The 14,241-nt window shown below is 39.5% G+C and overlaps 1 protein-coding gene across 2 annotated transcripts in view; it reads left to right on the top strand.

Annotated features, from left to right (window-relative positions):
* LOC142144141 (N-acylethanolamine-hydrolyzing acid amidase-like) overlaps nucleotides 1-14,241 on the top strand; it is a 100,735-nt gene that overhangs the window by 11,449 nt on the left and 75,045 nt on the right. Inside the window, exon 1 of one of the 2 annotated variants that reach the window (XM_075202644.1) lies at nucleotides 7,185-8,389. The exons of the other annotated variant lie outside the window; for it this stretch is intronic. The gene's annotated coding sequence lies outside the window, so the exon portion shown is untranslated. Of the gene's footprint in view, nucleotides 1-7,184; nucleotides 8,390-14,241 lie in introns of those variants that run through there. 2 annotated transcript variants of the gene reach the window in all.

Genomic DNA, 14,241 nt, shown 5'->3' on the forward strand with positions numbered 1-14,241 from the left:
GTCGGGAGAGAAACAGAATTTAATAACATGGTGCAGAGGAACTGCTAAAATAGAAAAATACAGTTGCCAGACTGATCTGCTCTCACCTACCTGTTATTGTCTTTTTCCCTACCTATGGCTGCTGGTGTCTTTTGCTCTCTTGCCGCTTGTCTGGATTCTGGAATATTGGGGGCCCTATTTGGGAACAAAATGGGTACATGAAATTTAGAAAACTCCAATGAGCTCTGGCGTTAAATCAAAAGCACCCATGTTTAATAATTAGGCCTTTCTCCAACCCAAACATTAAAATAGTATTCACATTTTATAAATAGATCTATTTCCCTCCAATCAGCCCTGACATTAAATTAATAGTATTCCCATTTAATAAATAAGCCTATTTGCCTCCCTCCAAACAGCCCCATCAATAAATAGCATTTAAGTATAATATAACCATTTCCCACAACCATCCCCGGCATTAAATAAATCATATTCCTAAACTCAGCCCCACATTCAATTATTAGCCTCAAACCTCCCAGCATTAATTTAAAGGTCCCGTCACCTCACCTTAAATGGGCCCCGCTATTAAATAAAATAGGCCCACCATCATCTCACAAATAAATTAATAGCACCCAACATTAATTCGCTCCAACACGCAGTACACCATTAAAATTAGTAGCCCACCTCCCACCCATATTATAGTAAGGACCACCCTCTACCCTGTCAATAAATTAATAGCATTTACGTTTAATAAGCATATTTATTTCCCACAAACATCACTGCCATTAAATAATTCATATTTACATTTAATAAATACCACCTCATCTTAAATTAATAGGCCCCGCTATTAAATTAAATTGCCCCACCATTACCCCACAAATAAATTAGCAACCATTAGCCACCATCTACCTCACACACACACTACATCACCATAAGCCCCCTGCCCATACACACACTACATCACCATAAGCCCCCTGCCAACACACACTACATTGCCATTAGCCTCCTGCCCACACCCCCACACTACATCACCATAAGACCCCTGCCCACACACACTACATCACCATAAGCCCCCTGCCCACACACACTACATCGCCATAAGCCCCCTGCCCACATACACTACATCGCTATAAGCCCCCTGTCCACAAACATTACATTGTTGTACGCCCCCTGCCCTCACAAACATGCATGACATTGACATAAGGGTTTAAGGAACTTGGCCCCAGCTGCAGAGTTCACATTCAAGCTCAAAGCTGCACACCTGTGAGCATCAAGAAACTATATTCCCCAGCAGGAGTGAGTTTCCGTGGACTGTAGGGTTCTTGGGCATTTAAACCCAGTAACTCTACTTGTCAGAAGGAGGGTGGGTTACTACAAAATCAAGCAGCAGATTCTTTAAGTCCTGTAAGTTGCGAGATGGGGCCACCATGGCTTGGACTTGTTTTTCCAGCACGTCACAAATGCTCAATTGAATTAAGATCTGGGAAACACCTTAAACTATTTGTCATGTTCCTCAAACTATTCGAGAACAATTTTTTCATTGTTGCAGGGTGCATTATCCAGCTGAAGGAGGTCACTGTCATCAGGGAATACCATTGCCATGAAGGGGTGTACTTGGTCTGCAACAATGTTGAGGGTAGGTGGTCATGTCAATGTAATATGCACATGAATAGCAGGAGTCAATGTTTTCCCAATAGAACATTGATGCTCTGGACACACTGCCTCTGCCAGCTTGCCTTTTTCCCACAGTGCATCCTGGTGCCATCGATCCCCAAGGTAAATGACACACATTTTCCTGGCTGTCCACATGATGTAAAGCAAAACATGATTCATCAGACCAGGCCACCTTCTTCCATTGTGCCATGGTCCAGTTCTGGCACACATGTGCCTATTGTAGGCGCTTTCGGTGATGGCCAGGGGTCAGCACTAACACTGACCAGAGTCTGTGGCTTTGCAGCCCCATGGGCAGCATGCTATGATGCATTGTTTGTTCTGACACCTTTCTATCATAGCCAGCATTAACTTTTTCAGCTATTTGTGCTACAGCAGCTCTTCTGTGGGATTGGACCAGATGGGGTAACCTCTGCTCTCCCTTCACATTAGTGAGGCTTTGGTGCCCATGACTCTGTTGCTGGTTCACTGGTTGACCTTTCTTGGACCACTTTTGCAGGTATTAACTACTGCATACCACAACACGCCACAAGACCTGCTGTTTTGGAGATGCTCTGATCCAGTCATATAACCATCACAATTTGGTCCTTGTCAAAGGCACTCAGATCTTTATGCTTGACCATTTATTTACTGCTTCCAAAACATCAGCTTCAAGAACTGATTGTTCACTTTTGTCTAATATATCCCACCCCTAGGCAAGTGCCATTGTAATGAGATAATAAATGGTATTCACTTCACCTGTCAGTGGATTTAATGTTGTGGTTAATAGGTATAATATAAAAATATATAATATTACACATACACGACAAATAAACAAGAATATAACCAATCAGTATGGCACTCCACTTGCTGTGCAGCCGAATACGTAGACAGGTACCACCACTATATCTCTAAAACATAAAAAACAATACGTACATCAGGCGCTCATATATAGACACAGAGAAATAATACTTTTCTCATTACAAGATGTGTGCCTGAAGGAAAGATTTGACTGTTCTAATGAAAAGTTCAAACAGCATCATATAGAAAACAGACTCACAACACAAATGCCAATGTATAGTGTAAATCCAGAATAAAATATTGCTATATGGGTCTTGATTCAGTTCACCGTGAGAAGTCTAAAGTTACAACTTCACCCATGATTATCCACACTGCAACCCACCAGGGTATACGCTTACAAGATTTCAACATGTTCCAAGCCTTCCACAAATTCCGTTTCAATGGGTGTGCACTAGGACAGTGGCAACCTCTCCAAAACATCAGGACCCAAAACAGTTATGGACAAATTCTAGTGCATTACCTCTTTAATAAAATCAAATAAAACAATATAAATGTAATAAAATATACATATGGACTCGTACCAAACTTATCTATACAAAAGGCATGTAGAGATATGTAGAGTGGTCCCGTGGTAATATGGATCGTCCATCTTTCCAGATTCCAGATGTCAAGATAAGCACCCAACGTGTTTCGACTTCCAAGTTCAAGTCTTTATCATGGCTAAAGTCCAACTGATATTATTGAGCTTATATACTTCCATCCAGTTCTAAATTCTGCCCATCTTTCCCCTAAATGGAACTGAGGCTTGGATCCATGAACATGTTCTAAAGGAGTCACATGATTCTTTTCACACATTGCATTTGTTGAACCCCCCAAAATGAGGCTTGACTACTTTTGTAACACATCGCTTCCGTGTAATAGTGATGTTCAAATTATCGCAAGCATCACATATGTATGGATAGATTAATGCCGGAACCGAGATGTAACGTTCCCTTATATTACATGACAGTCAGATACTGCCTTACAGAACACCTCAAACAAAACAGATGTGTGTCATATATACATTAAATGTTGAAATACATGCAATTGACAATCAGACTGTTGCACACCTATTCCTATATCATATATCTATACTGAAATCCTTTACACACTTCATAATAAATATAACAATAAAATCCTCTTAGTTTAGTCTGTGCATCCAACACCCTATGTAAAATGAGTGGGAGATCACTACATGGATGTGATGGTCCAACAATACCTTACTTTTGCAGTTATAAAAACCATTTTAACTCAAAATCCACATTAAGTCCCTGTGAAAATCCACCTCATCTCTGCTCTTAAAAGGGAACCAACCATATCACTATTTTTACAATTGTCTTTCTATTTTTTGTATCCCCCAAAAATGTAAAATGTGTTTGACTTTACAATAATGATGAGTTTTAAAGTGGTTGGATAGTTAATGCGTTTCAAGACCCCTTTGGATACTATAAATATGTTCACGGAGTCTAACTTTCAAAGCACGGGTTGTTCTACCCACATAAAAATTTATGACAACTGCACTCACACATACACAATGTTGTTCATATTGCACATTATGAATGGCTTAATCTTCAATATCAGACAATTCAACAGTTTTACTCTTATTGGATTTCACAGTCTTGCAGGCTATACATCCCCCACACCTATGAAATCTGACTGTTCTAACAGATTTCTTTTTCCTCCTCAGGTAAGACTAGTAAGGAGCCAATCTCTAAGGTTGGGAGCCTTTCTATATATAAAAATAAGTTTCTGTGGGATTAAGTTCCCTATCATGCTATCTTTTGCAGAATGACCCAATACTTATTAAAAATATGTTCCACCTGTTTAAAATTCTTACTATATTGGTAAATAAAGGCCCAATCAAATCTGTTAGACCTTTTGGAGGTAAAGCTTGCTTTGGGGGCCAGAAGATCCTCCCTATTAATTGACTCTACTTCGTTTTCTGCTCTCTCTAGGAGATTTGCTTCATAGCCCCTGATGGAAAAGGCTTTTTTTATTTGTCACTTACTCTGTGAAAATATGATCCTCTGTACAGTTCTGTCTAACTCTTTTAATTTGTCCCAACTGTATATTATTGAGCCAGGCATGATGGTGGTTACTATCATAATTTATATAACTGATGGTGTCTGTAGGTTTTTAAAGGTTTTAGTCTGTAAACCTATTTCTTTGACATAAACTGTTATATCCCAAAAAATTCACACCAATTTTGCTCCATTCAAAGGTAAGTATTAGAATTTAGATAATCACAGAACTTGGACAGTTCTTCAGGTCCTCTCCAAATGAAAAAAAAAGATATCATCTATGTATCAGTACCAGGCAACCAGGCTTGCATCGAACGCATGCCCTGCCCACACCCATGAGCATTCCCATTGGACCATGAAAAGATTAGCATAATGCAGGGCAAAACTGGTGCCCATAGCCATACCAATACATTGTAAGTAAAAACCACCCTGAAATCTAAAATAATTATGGGAGAGAATGAACTCAATCACCTCTGTAATAAAGTTTTTCAACCCTTCTGACTAAGTGGTGGTATTGAGACTGGAATGAATGACTTCTAGACCTAAATTATGTCTAATTATAATATACATTGACTTAACATCTGAGTCCCACACTACAATAGACAAAGTCTACAAAAAGTTAGTGGTATCCTGTAGATAAGTTCTTGTATTTTTCACTACAGGTTGTAAATGATGGTCAATAACTTCAGACAAATTAATAGTAATTTTAATCATTTTAGTAATTTTAATCATTTTAGCCAATCATTTTAGTGTCCAAAATGATGGGCGGGCTGGATCTAGTTTTGTGTATTTTTGGTAAAGTGTATGTCACCGAAATTCGTGGATGAGGAACTTTAATGTACTCAGCTGTATCTCTATCCAGAAAACCCAAACTCTCAAATTTGTCAGTGAGGACTCTTAAATCTCTCTCGTACAATACTTTCTGTGAGATTCTTTTTAAGCTTCCTATATACTCCTCTGCATTTAGTTGTACCATGATCTCTTGTATATATTTATCTATGTCCATTATCACCACACCACCGCCTTTGTCAGCAGGATTGATGACAATCTGTTTATCTTCCATTAAAGATCTTAAGACATTCCTTTCTTTCATGGTGAGATTATTACCACTATTTCTAGAAAATTTCTGATGAACTTTAATTTTCCTCATATCCTCTAAGACCATTTTATTAAATGTGTCTATGAAGTTACCCTTGATATGGGCCAGAAAGAAGAAGGATTTATTTTAAAATTTCTGATCCAATAATGGTTTACTGGTCTCCTGAATATCTCCACTGACATTTTTTATCTGAATTTTTTTTTTATAGTAATTTTGCATACGAATTTCTACATATTTACAAACATGTCAAAATGATTTATTCTGTTTGAAGGTGCAAATTTTAAACCTTTTTCTAGAAGGGACATGTCGCCTTCTGATAGTATCCTAGAACTGAGGATTAAGACTTTAGGTTGATTCTCTTTATAGTCTATGCTATCCACTTTATCTATATTTAAACCTTGTTCTTTTTTATGTTTAGGGCATTTCTTCCTGTTATTTCTACATCCCTTTCTGACCCTTTTCCTTTTATTATTTTGTGAGCTAATTATGTCCTTGTTCTTTTTCTTGTGACATCTAAAAAAGGCCTGGTTGAGGGTCCAGTTGTGTCATCAGCCCATTCATCTAATACCTCAAATTTTTTGCTTAAGGGGATATCAAAACTCAAATGAAGATCGCCATTTTGGCCCTATCTCCATAATCTTGTGCCTGTATGGGCCCCCTATGCCTCTTGCACGGTGTATAGCCATCTTTTCTCCATAGCTGACTACTGGGTTCTTTTAAAAAATGTTTGTGTTGGGTGGCCTACTGTACTCTGATCTATCCTGCCTAATGGGTATTCTATTGGCCTTTGTCGTGAACATAGAGAACTTACAGTTATTTATAAGAGATACATTATAACTGCAGTGTAAATAGGTTATATCAAATGAATCCATGGATAAAATGAGCTGTTAAAGTGTAAAATGTAAAGACAGAGAGTCTGATGTAAATGTATTTGATGGCTTTGCACATTCCAGTGTGAAAAGATAAGAGTGTCACATGTGGCAACTTCAAAGGGTTCCTGCTGTGAGAGAGCCTGGCTTGGTATGGAGTTTTGGACACTTGAATAGACTTTGCGGGCCGATCACAGATGGAGATCCTTGTAGGCAGCATGTGAGAGCCTATACAGGTATATAGAAATATGAGCTTCAAGGGAAAATGTCTTCATATTTCATATTTTGGGAAATCTGGGTGCTCTCCATACTAAGAAACAGAAATTGCACCAAGGTTGTGAATTACAGGTACTGGCGGTATCCGGGAACAGCTATTCTCACATATCTTTTCCAAAGATATGTCACATTGTCATAATTCCATCATGTTTGGTATTTAAATGTGCGGGAGATTATGAAGGGGGAGTTATGTCTCTGGGATATATCTGTGAATTATCCACAGGTCAAAACTTTGTCACTATAGTTTGCTCACAAATATTTCCACTCAGGGGGCATCCCTGCCCCCTATTAGCAATAAACACTGTCCCTGTGAAGACCATCCCATTTCATTTTATTTTAAAAACCTGTGTTGGGAAGGGGCAAGGGTCAGACTTTTTGGGAAATCAATTGACATTGATAAGCTGTCCATCTTCCTTGCCAAATTTCCCATGCTACAGAGTATGTAATTACTGAAAATGACACTCTGAAGGTAAGTCCTGATTGGATCACTCGCCCTCTGCTGCCAGAACCTGCGGAAGAAAATGAACACTTAGCAGCGCTGGAATGCATCGATGGTGAGTAGTCTTCTGTCTTTAATTCCAGCTCCACCCTCTTGACGGTCACCTCGGCGGCTGGGCACACCTCTACATATGCATTGCAAGTTGTTCTCTTTATAGCATCCATGCATTTATTTTTCTGCTTATATTTCTCCCTGTTCCCATTGTTTATGCTAAATCCACCTTCTCTACATTTCTTCTAGCAGTAGGAGTATCACAAGGCTTCGTTCTAGGCTCGCTTCTGCCTATACCACTTCTCTTGCAAAACTAATAAGCTGCTTTGGATTTCAGTATCACCTCTAATAAATTCAACTTGGATTTCTTCTTGCCAAAAACTGAGCAAATAATATTTCCACCAATCAAAAGAAGCTGTATGATTTCTGATTCTTACATATATTTCTGTTGACAGACCGACATAAGACCCTACCCCTCAAGCCCACTGTTATTGTTGGCTCAGAACTGTCCTTTGTTTGCTTTATCCAAGCTGTATCCAAATCCTGTTGTCACACCGCTCCCCGTTTACCTCTACCCGAGCCTCTAAACACTGATTGTCACTTTAGTTTCTGTTTCTAGTGCAGACTATTAGTCACGGTCTGCACCTGTGATTACTACACCTGTGTGCTGGTCAGTTTAACCATTGGTCAGTCTCCGTTTATAAGGTTTCTCCTTTCATTCTCGCATTGCTGTTTTTTTAAGTCATACCTGTTACTATGATGTCTCTGTTGGGATGCATACCCGTGGAAACTGTGCTTTATTGCTGCTGCATGGCTGGACTTCATTGACCTCTGCATATTTGTTCCACTGCTCATGGTAAACGCTATGATCTACACCTGTTACCTACTCTGCCTGCATTGCTGACTACTGTTACTTGTTCCACTGTTCGTGGTAAATGCTATGATCTACACCTGTTATCCACGCGGCCTGCATTGCTGACTACGGTTACCTGTTCCACAATCCGTGGTAAGCTGCTATTCATCGCTGCTGAGTGTTCATCACTGCTGTATGTTGGACTTCCTCGATCTCTGAATACTTGTTCCACTGCTCGTGGTAAACGCTATGATCTACACCTGTTACCTACTGGGCCTGCATTTCTGACTACTGTTACCTGTTCCACAATCCGTGGTAAGCTGCTGTTCATCGTTGCTGGGTGTTCATCACTGCTGTATATTGGACTTCCTCGATCTCTGCATACTTGTTCCACTGCTCATGGTAAACGCTATGATCTACACCTGTTACCTACTCGGCCTGCATTGCTGACTACTGTTACCTGTTCCACAATCTGTGGTAAGCTGCTATTCATCACTGCTGTGTGTTCATCGCTGCTGTATGTTGGGCTTCCTTGATCTCTGCATACTTGTTCCACTGCTCGTGGTAAACGCTATGATCTACACCTGTTACCTACTGGGTCTGCATTGCTGACTACTGTTACCTGTTCCAAAATCCGTGGTAAGCTGCTATTCATCGCTGCTGTATGTTGGACTGTCTCGATCTCTGCATACCTGTTCCACTGCTTGTGGTAAACGCTATGATCCACATCTGTTATCTACTTGGCCTGCATTGTTGACTAACGTTATCAGCTCCACAATCCGTGGTAAGCTGTGTCTATCGTGGTTGAGTATGTCTGGACTTTGTTGATTCCTATGTCTCAATTCTACTACTAATGGAGACTCTGGTTATTGCATGTGCAGCTTGTATTAATGTTTTACAATAAAATGGTAATCTTCATTACCACCATTTGATGTTCGAATTGGATCATTCTTCTGCTATGTAACTTGTTCTCTAGCTGTCACATTGGGAACTTTCCTGGAGGGCCGCGACCTGCATGGTGGGAGCCGCAGAAGCCCATATTCCCTTGCGGGAATCCCTGGTGAACACCTCCCATTTTGTTGGACTCCGCGCCTCCAGGGAAGTTTAGTCATTACTCATTGAGACAGCAGGATCTCACTCAATTATTCGTGAGCTAACCTGACACCTGTTACATCTAAGAAACATTTCCAGAATATGCATGTATCTCATGCAAAAAGTGTATCCATAATCTCCCACATTGGCTATTGCAATTCTTTTCTCTCCTATTCAGGTTTTCACCCTTGCAATGTATTATGAATACAGTTATTATAATAATAAAAGTTCATCCACTGCTGCTTAGCTCTGTCTTTCCCTAAACTGATTGTCTGTATTTTACTAAATTCAATAGAATATACTTCTATTAATGTTCAATGCCATAAACAACATGCAGAACATACAGCTCTTTATTTATCTGAAAATATCTCCTAACTTGACACTCTCCTCTACCCCAGATCTGTGACTTTTAACCATCACTCATTATATTCTATACTCTCATTCCCAGTTACAGGACTTTGTTTGGGCTGCACTCCCCCCCATACAAACAAAATTACCCCTAGCTCACAAACCTTCCCTGAAAATTCACCTCTTTAGGCAAGCTTCTCAAATTTCCAAGCCATCTTCTCTACCGTCCTAGGATAATCTACCTAATTACTACCTCCTGAAACTTACATTTATTCGCCTTCTATGCTCAAGCAACCTTCTGATTCCCAAACCAACATTACTGTGTGGCTACACTAAGCACTTTTTTCTCATTGCAACCTGGATGAAAAAATATACAATACACAGCACTTAAACTAGTGTATAATGCTCCTATACTTCTGTAGATCGTAAGTTGAACAACCTTTTAGTCTGTATTATTGTAGTTAGAGCCTCCACCTGGATCTATGCTGCACTTAGGGTAAATACTTGAGATAAAAGTACTAGGGGCAATTGAGGACACCCCTCAATATAGTTCACTGGTAATATTTAATCTAATAGATTACACAGGCAACCAAAAATATGTGTTATATTATATTTTTGATTATAGCAATGGAAAGTATTGATTGCACAACAACGGTGTTCCAAATATATTTTGGATTAATGAAAAAGACTACAGTAACTGAAGATGTTTTTTACTTTCAGTATTGTTGCCCCATTAGATCGCCTTTCAATGAATCCATCTCCAAATAGTTATAAACCATATAATTAAAATCTCACTTTGTTTCTTTAAAATTGCAAAATGAAGTTGTTGTTGAATCGTAACATTTAATGTTTCATAAATGACTGATGATACAAAATTCTGTGGAAAGATGTACACATTATATATTTATGTGTTCATTATCTTACCGCAGTGAATGAGGTAAAAGATTATTGTAATTTAACTACCTCTGCTTGAAGTAAAATCTTAGTCTAGTTACATCTAAATCCAGTTCTTTTTTTAGAGAAAGGGAAACTACTATAGTTCAGTTATATAAATATATGTAGGCAAATGACATGCACTGTTTACTACTAGACTGATACATTTATCTCTCACAACTGACAAATTCCCAGCACAAAGATGTTCACACAGATTTTCATCCTTGTGGTCTGAAGTTTCTCTATATCTTATGCTCTTTTTTATCAATCACTATCTGTCACACTTCTGTGCTACAAGCTGGAAATGACAGCTGTGGAGCCCAGAGTATGGTGAAAATATAACAATATAACTATTCTGGACTAGCAAACCTAGTCCAGAATAGGTATAAAACACAAAAATATATATAGAGCGCTTGGAGGGGCTCACCCAAGTGTATATCAATTGATATAATATCAATCAATGAATATGACAATTATAACCAAGTCTCAACTATAAATGGACAATTTAATAATAAACAAATTAATCAAAAATCCAAATGTTTCTGAAATCACATTAAAACTGTTAAGATTCCCATCTTCGTTCAAGTTGTCCAACGGTCTCCTGCTCAACAAGCAGACCATTTTCATTTGGGACTTTTACTGGATTGGATGTCCTAACTATACACACTCTTAATAGCAATACGGCAGTACCATCCATCCATACTTCATGCTGTGTTTGTTCTTATATATTGCACTATTCATGGCAGTTTTTATGTGATTTTAGAAACGTTTGGATTTTTGATTGATTTGTTTATTATTAAATTGTCCATTTATAGTTGAGACATGGTTATAATTGTTATATTTATTGATTGATATTATATCAATTAATATACACTTGGGTGAGCCCCTCCAAGCGCTGTATATATATTTTTGTGTTTTATATTCATTCTTTTGGGAGTGTTTGCACCACTCTCTTACAGCTGCAGGCGGTTGCTCATCTTTAGGTGTGAAAGTGATTATAGCGACAGTTTTTTTTAGTTTGTTGTTTTTTTTTAGTTTGTGGTTAGTCCAGAATAGCGCAGGAAAAGGTACAAACAAGATATTGCTGACACTGAACAATCGATCTCTGGGTGAGGCTAAAAGCAGGTAAAATAACAGAGAATACAGCTGGTACAGGTGAACTGGCTGAGTGAGATGAAACCAGGCAGAGGGATGAGTTAGCAGCTTGCAGTAGTCAAAGGGAACAAGAGCAGTAGTACTAACAACAGCAGCAACACAACAACATCAATGACCAGCAAAGGTGAACTGTGGAGAGCAGGCCTAACTAGGCAGAGTACAGGTTGACTGAAAAAGAGGGATAGGCTGCGCTTCCTCCAAATATATGAAGCAGCCAAATGCGAACCTGAGAGTGTGTGGGGGACCCCTAAGCTCCCAACAATGTTAGATACGTATAAAAATAGTCAGGTTCTGGGCGCTTGTAAAGGAAAGATATATCAATTTAATATGGATAGGTCCACAATACGCTCCGGCCGGAACGAGACAGCTTAGATGTGTTAAACAATTAACATGCATCAATTGACACTGCCGAAAACAATGATCATGGTAAAAAACACTATAAACTCAGTGTGATTGAAAATATGGTTAGAGTGCACTTGCAAGCTACTAAAATATGAAATGACAATTGGTATGAACCGCAAAAAGGGAATGTAAGGAAATATAATGTCCAGAGTTGTAAAATAAAATGTTGGTGATGATGAAAAATGCAAGCAAAAATGAAATTGGTAGCCGTTACTCACATGAAGCAGGGATGTCTGGCTGTCTATAATGCAGACAGGCACTTAGTAGCGGTCCCAGAGTCTGTGCTGATGAGGTTAGATATAACGTTGATTTCAATGATAAAAAGCACCCAGCAGAATGCCAATTATTAAAACAAGAATGAGGAAGAAAGTTCTTCTAGTTCCTAAAGGGAAATCCTCTCCTTGTTGAAAGAAAAAATGATCCCGCTCAAATAGCGTGTGCACGCTGCGGGATATCTTCGTGTTGAGATTAAATGTATGGATATCAAAATGCCTCCAATAATGGACAGGTACCCAGCAGAATATAGGTGGTGATGATCCAAATGTAGTCCTCCTAATCCCCAACGTAGTCTCTCTCTTTCTCATAAAGTTGAGGCTAAACAGGGGAAGCGGTAGTGCCGCTACGGATGAGCGCATACACGCTACAGGCTGGTCTCCGATGTGGATGTCTGTATATGGTAATGTAAGATGCTAGCATGCTAGTAAGTTGAATAAAACTGAGTTGAGGGACAGTCTCCAACGCGTTTCGCCCGGTGGCAATGGCCAGTGGGCTTCCTCAGGGATAGGTTGACCCCTGCTAGTGGGGGAATCGGCAAGGGTACAGTAGCAGCCCCTCTGGTGAATCAGAGGTACTGCAAGGCAAATACAAATAATAACAAGTCCAATATAGTCCAGAAGACAGGAGCTGCCGAGACAAAGCAATACAGGCTAGGCAGATCCTGACACTATCTTTGTCTACCATGATACTGTACTTTATTGCTAAATTCTCCTCAATAATCCTCTTCCTCGCCTCTTGTATTGTTATGTGCGTATTGTCGCTAACCAATAACGATTGTCGAACCTCGATTTGTGTTTCCAACGCACAAAGATTTATTCGCAATAAGTGGAAAAAATATGCTCAAGCGAAGTAATAGTAAATACAGCCGTTACTTATCGCAGGCGCTCTGGATCCAGTGCAGTCATTCAATCCTGAAGTCTGGGGACAAGAAGTCTGCACTCTGGATCACAAGCTGCTGCTTTTATACACAATCAAATACAGTAATACAATGAAGATGGTATGGCTTGCATCTATTGGTCCGGGTCTCAGGAATGTCCAAGGGGTCGTCAATCATTGGCTGGTTCATCCTAAGGAATCCAAAGGAGGGGGTCATCTCTGCAGGGGGTATGCTCTGCTCTTCCCGCCAGAATTCCTTAGTCTTAAGTAGTTCATAATTCCCTATCATTCATAACTTGCGTATGCACTCTGCGATTCCCTCGCAGAGCGCACCAAACAGTAGGATATGTAACAAGGTTCATTATGATACCACTCATGATGTTATTCCTTTAACCCGTTCTGTGTATTTCACTAATATGCATGTAACTCTGATATAACATATAAATACTACTATATTTCGACATAACTGACTATGTGTTGCAACTACCAATAATGTGTACTATTTTATAAGTATGCGTGTTTGTGCGAATGTATGGTAAAAGACCAATTACTGTTGCTGCCACGTGTAGTGGATGCGTACGCCCTTTCACGCCGTAGCGTGCCCTTGTACGTCGATGCGTACCGTACGCATCTTTTCAGACAAAGACAACCAAGTTTGCTAGACTTTAATTGAAATGACTTTATCCAATTTGCTGACTTCGACAGTTCCACCCTTTGATAGTGTAATAAACTATCACCCAATCACCGTTTCAAGTTCAGGATTATATAATACTTCTTCACAGACCATGTTCTCGGTATCTGGTACCACCCTTTCAGTCTCTTTCTCAGTGTTACTCCCATGAGACCGTTTTCCACACTTCAACACAGTAGGAACACATTTGACAACTAAACCAATTGCTAAGATGACACCCAGTATAAGGAGAAGGAGCTTACCTACACTAGCAACCATTTCCTGTACCCACTCCCCCAGACCGGAGAACCATTTTGCTGGGTTCAACCATGAGAACCAACCCGCCACCTTTTCCCCGACCTCATATAACGAAGAATTATGGCTCTTTCGAAATTCCCATTTCAGCTGCAAAATT

This window comes from Mixophyes fleayi, chromosome 1 (genome assembly GCF_038048845.1).
Source record: "Mixophyes fleayi isolate aMixFle1 chromosome 1, aMixFle1.hap1, whole genome shotgun sequence".
NCBI classification, from domain to species: domain Eukaryota; kingdom Metazoa; phylum Chordata; class Amphibia; order Anura; family Limnodynastidae; genus Mixophyes; species Mixophyes fleayi.